Source organism: Macrotis lagotis, chromosome 7 (genome assembly GCF_037893015.1).
Source record: "Macrotis lagotis isolate mMagLag1 chromosome 7, bilby.v1.9.chrom.fasta, whole genome shotgun sequence".
Classification (NCBI taxonomy): domain Eukaryota; kingdom Metazoa; phylum Chordata; class Mammalia; order Peramelemorphia; family Peramelidae; genus Macrotis; species Macrotis lagotis.
Window position 1 is genome coordinate 132,584,227 of NC_133664.1, and position 9,059 is coordinate 132,593,285.

The 9,059-nt window shown below is 34.5% G+C and overlaps 1 pseudogene; it reads right to left on the reverse strand.

Moving 5' to 3' along the window:
* Positions 1-243: 243 nt before the first annotated feature.
* On the reverse strand, positions 244-8,854 carry LOC141494152 (large ribosomal subunit protein uL16m pseudogene; annotated as a pseudogene).
* Between the last annotated feature and the right edge of the window lie 205 nt (positions 8,855-9,059).

The window sequence follows — 9,059 nt, forward strand, 5'->3', positions numbered from 1 at the left end:
TTTGCCGAGATAAGGATCCAAGAGAAGAGATATTTAGGTGTTTTCAGAGTCCCTTCAAAGGGACCAAGACTTGTATAGAACCAACTCTATTTAATACTCCATGATTCTCACTTGTTTCTCTTCAACCTAATGTTTGCAGAGATTGTCCATTTTATGTGAGGGTGCTCAGAAGTTCCTAAGTAGAAGCAGGAGGCTAGAGAAGGCTACCGCTTCTCTTAACATCTGCTCCCTGTGTAGCTGTTACTAGACATGCTCAGGCATGAAGAACTTTCCCTAGTGGCATCCCTTTTGGGTCAGATCATAGGGGCTCACCATTTCTCCACCTCCAGGATGTTGGTAGTGATAATGCGCCCAGTGATAATGTGCCCAAAGGGCCAGGGGGTCTAGTTACTACACTCCCTTTCTATTTGCTTCTCATGCATCTTTTCCAGATTAGGTTTACGGAGTTGGTTACAAAGAGTAGCTTGTGTGTCACCTGCATGAGGAAGGGTTTCACCTTGTCAAACTCACAACAAACCTCCCTCCACAATAATGCATCCAGACTGGACTGTCATCATATGGTGATCATTGGCACTTTACCACCCACCATGCGCTGGTCTATACCCTGGTGAGTGATGGGCTTATAAGGCATGGGACGTGCCAGATATCAAACATGTTCTTGCTATCCAAGGCATAGTTGATTGTCAGACAGATCATTTCAAAATGGCCCCAGGGAAGATAACTGCCACCCAGTGCTAGGACACCAAAGTTACCCTTGGGGAAGTAAGAGACTTCCAGGGAAAGCCCTCTGATATCATTCAAGTTTTTAAGTTACCCCCTCACCTTTGGCACTTGTGGTATTCAACTAATAAACTTGAGCTTGGGTTTATCTGGAATAAAAACACTTCCATTGATTGGTCCTGGGAGGAAGGTCTTCATGGAAGTGCTGAGAGTTTGGGCAGCCCTAGGACCGGAAAGGAGTGGGCTCAGGACAGGAGAGCCACCATGCACCCCCAGCCGCCATGTGGTTGCAAGTCCGAGTTCATTGGGTTTGTGTCTCAGAAGATAGAAACCAATGTGAACCGAGCCTCAGGAAGAGATTTCTGGATGGCAGTGTGATCTCAAGGTGCCCCCATGACAGACTGGATTTTTTCCTGCAATTTATATTCTTTAGAAATTAGATAGAATAGTGAGAAACTGAATGATATGCCTAGGGTCCTCTAGAGGCAGGTCCTGAACCCAGGATTTTGTGGCTTCAACTTTAATTCTTTATGCCATCCCTATCCTGTAAAAATTAAGTGTACCATATTTTTACTGAAACTTATGAACCCTCATGAAATTAATAATCTAGAAGTGGTATAAAAGCCATGACTAACAAAGATACAAATGACATTTATAAGAATAATGGGAGATGCAAAAAAGTACCATGTAAAATATGAAATGATGGAAGATCATTATTGTCTTTTTTATGTCTGTATATAAGTAATAGAAGGGTGATGGGTGGTGAGAAATTTCAAAACATAAAGGGAAGAGGAAACATTTGAATTGAGACTTCAGATCAATAGGAAGGATAGCAACAGGAAGAGATAATGAAAGGACATTCTAGGCAGAGGGAGTATCAGGAGCAAAAGCATAGTGGTAGAACTGCATGAGATATATATGAGTGATGTCATTCAGAACTTTGGTAGTGGTATAGTACACATGGAGTTTAGCAATATGAGATAAGGAAGGTAAGCACTGACCCAGATGGTGGAGATTCATGAAAGTCAAGCTTGGGAAAATAGGGAACTCCTTAAGGAGCTTTGAGAGAGCAAAACAAACAATGAGGAAACCCTTAAAATTTTTATAAAATTCTCTGCATCAAGCAGGCAATCAGAAGATATCTCTGTATCATTGTCTAAATAAAGCCACCGAGTAGCCCTAAAGTATCCTCAAAAGTACCTTCCAAGATTATAGAATCAGAGGGTTGAAAAACTAAAAGGATGTGGATATTTGATTCTTTTTCTAGGAAAGTAAATACATCATCTCACATTAATATAAAGATTGTATTAATAATAGAAACTCTCATACTACATTAAATAAATTAACAAACTAACCCTTTAAACTCAGGTCCTATTCACCTAAATAAAAGACACATGTAAGTTTCTAAGGGCAGAGAGAAATTTTGACCTATTATTGCTAATGAATTCACATTATGATATTCATTAGTGAGGAGGTTAAATTATTAGTGCCAACACATTAAATGTTAGCTTGTCTGTTTTGCTATAATTGTGGCATGCTTTAAATCAAACTATTTTTGAAATACTTCCTGAAATACCCTTTTTTAATATGTAGGCTATTTAATGAATTTTTTAATTATAATTTCAATCTGTTATTAAAAATAGGATATGTGCCACATTCCTTTTTTACCCAGAATAACTCTCTATAATCATAGATATAGGTATGCCTCAGCAAAAAAAGGTTGGATCCTTTTCCAGAGACTGACTAGGATCACCATACTCATTTACACCTGGGTCCAATATAGCAGAGAGAGATCTCAGGATAGAGTCCCCAAAGGAAGTCCTATGAATATAAGCCATCTTTATTATCTCTGTAAGGACAGGGTAAACTTATTTTTAAAAGGGATTATCTGCTAAATGATAAATATCTAGGCTTTCTTGAATGGACAACTGTCCAGAGTTTAATTTGCTATATCAGCACTTGAATTATACTATAGAGAAAACTCTATGTAAGGAGAAAGGCAGCAAATAGGTGAACTACTACCAATTAAGTACACAAGGGGCTATTTAATTCAACAATCAGTAAGTTTCTTCTCTGTGATAGACACTGTCCTTGGTTCTGGAAATGAATGTACAAACAAAAAATGAAACACTGTCTTTTTAGCTATGTGTTATATATGTGTGCAGGTAGGATGCTTAGGAAAGCCTGCATAGCTTCCATCACTGTACACTGTTTTCCTAAAGATTCCTTAAGCAGTCAATTAATTGATAGCTCATACAATTTATTCTATATTTTTAAAAACTTAAATTCAAACAGCCCTATGTGAAGTCCTCCTGAATGATCATTTGCTATATGTGAATGATATATAACTAAGTGAAGGATAAGCCACTGGGATTATATAATGTGTTCATTAAAAGAAATATCAAGGGTTTCTTTTATTATTAGTTATAATCATTTACTTAGGTTGTATCTACTCATTTCCAAAATAATCATCATTTTCAAAAAAGATAAGAAGTCATTAGATGCCCCAGACAAAATTGTGTCCACTTTTGTTAAAGTCAACATTACAGAAATCTACTCATTGTTTCTTGTATAAGATGTTTCATTTCTCATCTCCAAGCCTTTGTACTAGCTGCCCCCTAAGCCAGGAAAGAAAAATGTTTCCCTGATTTCCTTCAAGTCTCAGTTCAAATTGGAACGTCTGCAGAAATCCTTTTCCATTCTCTTCAGCTCCCTTCCATTCACTCTGTAGATATATTTAGTCTAATAAATAAGATATTCAGTATTAGTAAATAAATAAATAAATAGCAATAATTAAGTACTTTTGTATTGTTTCCCCCATTAGAATGTGAGTTCTTTTAGAGCAGATCCCCCCCAACTTTTTTTATTTGTTTCCCCAGTCCTTAGCACAATGCCTAGTATACAGTTATCATTTAATAAATGCCTGCTGACTGACAACCTAGATCTCTCTGTATATGGGTAGAAAGAATCAGAAAGTTAAGACTAATTATTTGCATTATCAAAATTTATTTTCAGGTAGGGGAGTTAAATAGGTTGACTCAAATTCACTAATTGGCTTGGTCACTTTATTGATTTCATTGTAAAACTGCTCCACTCCATATTTATTTTTCCTCTGAAAACTACAATTAACCAGCTGGTATAGCCATGACTTAACCTTATATTCCTAAGGAAAAACAACAACACGCTTCACTGATTTAACCTATATTTGATCGTTTCAAGCTTATATCTTATATAAATAACCTCATCAAGACTCAGAAAGGATTACCTAAATGACCCTTTCTACATATTGCACCTTTTAATTGGCCACTATAAGACTAATGACTTATTAGTGCTATGAGCAATGAATGATTAATTAGTTAATTCTAAAGTGAATTGTTAAAAGCATAATTGCTACCTTTTACTAATTTCTAAAGATTAGAGGAAGTTAATGAGATGCTAATGTAACACTATTGATGCAAGGAAACTTCTTGTTAACCTACAAGTAAAAGAAAACAAAGAGTGGTTTCAAGGAGATGACCACAACTGGTACTAAAACATACTATATTTTCTGTGTGCCAATTTCAAATCATATAATCCATTCTAACCAGAACAATATAGAGAAATCTGAAAAGAATAAATTTAGGAGGAAAAAAATCCTGAGATTAAAACCTATTTTTCATACTCATCTCCATGATAAACAAACAGCCAAACAAACAAAAATGTTTATTCTAAGCCTTGTATACCAGGAATAACATTTGTAAATGAGACAGAGAAAACTAGATTCCCTCCTCACAAAATCAAGCCATGGGCTCTTTCTTTCTGGATAACTCTTGATATTTGTTACATCACTTTATTGAAATTTCTACCCACCTGAATGGTTTCAGAAGTCTCACTCTTTATTTGTATTTTTAAAATTAATCAAATCTGCACTGAGGTTAGTGGTGGCAAACTTACTGTTTTATTTTATTTTTTTAAAGTGAAGTGTATCAAGCAAAGGTTGCCCATAAAAAGTACAGTCTATATGCTACAGTTCACTGAAGGGATATCTCTGTGTTTGAATCATTAATAATTAGAAAATTCACAAGCTGCATCCAGATACATTAGAGCCTATTTTAACCCTAAGCAATTGCTTGCTGATTCATCTTCCTATATAGATGACACCCCAATATATGATGCACTGAAAAGAAGGCTTTGGTGAATATTAACCTGGTCTCTAAAGCATGCCATTCATACAGTGAATGAATTTGGAGAGTTATATTAGAAATATAGGCAATGAATACATATTGACTCTTTTGGACTCTGTAGAAATTCACAAACAATATGCAAAGAAGAGTTAAAGAAATCAAGTCCCTATCACAATGAAAAACAATGAGGTTTTGATGACCATGTTAATAGGTGAAAAGTGACCCTGGAGATGTGCAAATACTTTATAGCATGGACTTCCCTCATGTATATAAGGAGATGTTGCTTCATGTAGTTTTCAGTTTGCAAAGACAGCTAGGTGGCACAGTGAATAGAGCATAAGATCTGGCAGTAGGAATACCTAGTATTCAAACCTGGCCTCAGATACTTACTGAACTAAACTAGACTTGACCCTAGGCAAGTCACTCAATCGAATTTCCCTCAGTTCCTCAGCTGTAAAATGAACTGGAGAAGGAAATGGCAAACTACTTTAATATCTTTATCAAGGAAACCCCAAATGAGGTCATGAAGGTCAGATATGACTGAAAATGACAGAACAACAAAAGCTAGTTCACAATACATATGGGACAGGAAAATAGGATTAGAATTATGATTTCCTTTGAATCAGGAATAACTAGATAAGGCAAATTCCTCTACCAATGTAGGTAAGTACTTCAACAAATTATCATGTTAGAGAAATGCCCTGGGTCACACAATAGGAAGCAAAATTTGAACCTAGATTTTACTGATGGGGAGGAAAATTTTTGATCTACTAACCAGTCCATATTTTCTACAATGCATTGCATGGACTCTCTCTCTCTCTCTCTCTCTCTCTCTCTCTCTCTCTCTCTCTCTCTCTCTCTCTCTCTCATATATAAATATATATATGCATATCAATAAAAACTGAGTTAGTCATAGCAATGGGACACCTATAGCATATATAGATCCAGGGCTATATATCCAGGTATGGATCCAGGACTGACAGAGCATATTTGTGTTTCAAATAAACAAATGAATGAATTCATAAATATAATACAAAAATATATATGCATATACACATATATAAATATATATACATAAAATGGGGAAAAGGCTATAATTTTTACAGTTATTATTAGCATTTTTGCATAAAAATTAAGTAGTATTAAATGAGACAGATCATTTGGGGTATAAGGCAAATTTGAGTTAGGAGGAGGCATTACTGGTGATTTATACTTATCTATACAACTTGAAATAGGTTTTAGATTTCTCGATATGTTTATGTTAGCTTGCATGGTGTCCATGCCAAGATATTGGTCTAACTTGTGTATATTTATTTAAATTATACCTACTTGTATGAATACATACACATATGGGTAGACAGGTGCTTCTGCAACTACTGAGTAGCTTGGTCATGCGATTATTCAGTGCTGCTCCCTAATTATCTGCCTGCTTCAATGTCTTCATATATTCTGCTTGCAACTGACTGGTTATATCCATGACTACATCCTTGGTTTTGTTGGGTGGACCAATAATAGACGCAAATATTATGCTATTTTATTGCTTTGATGTATGTTCATAAAATCATAGCAGTTACCTATTTTCCCCCAAATTTTATATGACTCATTCTTTGGGGAAAAGGAACACTAACTCCATCAAAATATACCAAGAGGATAAAAATCAAAGTTACTACCAAATAAAATATACCTTTAAATATCAAACAATCTAAGTTGCTTAGGATAGTGATATTTTAAGAAAGTCTATCCCTATAGGGGATCTAATGCCTAAGGCAAATGACATCAGAAGATAAAACAGCAAGAGAAGCCTTGATGAGGAAAAGACTTTACAAAAAGGTTCAGTCTCTAGGATGGGTGTAAACCTGGAGAACAGTACCACTGACCTTGAAGTGATATTGGCAGTATTTACAATCTTAACTATGTAATATTCATGAATATACATATATACATATTCATATATGAAACTCAGATATTAAATTGTCAATGTGCATAAGGGAAAACATTATTAAATAGTATTACCTATTAAGGTTGCTTCTTTTTCTCTTTTCCATTGCCTCATGTGAGGGAATGCTCATTTCCCTAGGAACAGGCATTTATAAAGACACATTTACACACCTACATACATATACATATATAATCAAACCCAATGAGTTTTTTAAGATGCAGCATTAGCTAGAAATTCACTAACAAACTGCACTCAGTTTAATTTCTATTTTTTCCTAAGCAAGAAAGATACAATGTGATGGAAAGAATACTGGTGCTGATATCCGTTCAAAATTCAACTCTGATGCACAATATCTATGTGATCTTAAGTACGTCACTCAGCTTTCTTAGGCCTCAGTTTCCCCATACATAAAATGAAGAGTTCTCTAAATTGTCAAAGATGTCTTCTCCCTTTAGATTACAGATCTTATGATAGGTTGTTTTTTTTTTAATTTTCTCTTATGCACATTGACAAAAACAGACTACAAAGAAGAATCCAGCCCCCCCTAAGTATATACACCTTTTTTTTCTGAAAACAAATTCAATGGCACAGGTCACCAGAGAGACATGAAACTTTACAAAAAAAACTGGACCAGTAGGAAAGGGAATCCACTGAAAGTATCTATAATCTTTAGAGTCAAGAAGTCCTCACAATTATGTCCATTTGTTTTCTCTCTTCAGCATCATTGCCAGAGTAGATCTTTTCAAATTCATAAAATCAAGTAAAGAACACATACCAAAATACTAACACTTACATACAAATATAGCCAGTCCCTCTCAAATAAGTTAAGCAAAACATACACAAGGAATTATGGAGAATTGTGATCCATACAAATGCACACTCTTGCTTAATATTCTTATAAAGTACTCATAGCTGTGTGCTCTAGATTGAACAAGGCAGTATTGACATTACGCTTTGTATTCAACATTAGCACAACATGAAGTACATGCTTAATGCCAACAAAGAAGAAATGGGAAAGGAGAATATAAGAGGAAGGAAACAAACAAAGCATCTACAGTGACTCCATACTGAAAATATTTTCTAAACTGGAAGGAATATGCCTCAAATGGTGCAAAATAACTCCTCTCAACTGGAGACTTCCTCTTCATAACAAAGGAAATGATTTTTAAAAATAATTAGGAAGAATTAAGTTTTGTTCCTGAATAAAACCCTTTTCTGCATGATTTGAGAGGGAAAAATATCTAACCCATTTCTTCTAATTGTAGTATGATTGTATTTGTCTCCTAATACAACACCAATTAAAATCTTGTGAATGTGTGTCAGTTTGGTATCTAATAAAAAGCAATCAAAACTCAAAAGTGATTAAAGTGACCAAAATGAAACCTACTCTCTCCCCATACCTCTCAACAATTATATAGAGAACAAGTATTTTTTAAGCAATGAAATTTATTATTCCATCAAATTACCAAATAACTTTAATTATTTTAATCAAAATATAATTTTTTGAATGAACACTTGTCACATTTGACTTTTACCCCCAGAACCTTCTGTTTCTGAAATGCAACTACATGAATGTTTTTGGCATTTTATCAAGTATTACTATAAAAGTTGTATGTGTGAAGGGGATTTTTTTGTATTTAATTTCAATGAAGTTAATTCAAACATTTGCTTCTTCATCTATTTGATTTCATAATCTTCTTATGAAAAAAGAATCTTATATGATGACTAATCTCCTTTTCCAGACTTCCCATTTGACTGACTGCTGGCAAAGAATAAGGCTAAACAAAACCTGTCTTTATCTCCCTTCCTAATTCTTCAAGATTGCATTTTTTTTGATCTACAACATTTTGTGGGCAGGGTGATTTGAAAGTGAGGGGAAAATTATGAAGACATTATATTACCATAGGGAAAAAGTAAAGAATGTAATAGATCCATCATTCTCTGAATGATACCAGGTGGCCTGACTAAACTTACTGCTAGCTACACTAGTTAATTTGGTTAATATATCATTTAGATCTTCCTCTTCATTCATTCTTCTTATACTTTAGGTCAGGCCTTCATTACTTTTCATCAGAACTACTGTGATAGATTACTAACTGGTCTTTCCAATTTAAATCTTCCATTTTCCCTATATCCTTTAAATGGTTTTGAAAATAAAAAAAATAAAAAAAACTTTTATTTCAATAAATATTTTCCAATTACGAGCACAATCATTTTATTTGTTTTTCTTTGGCAAG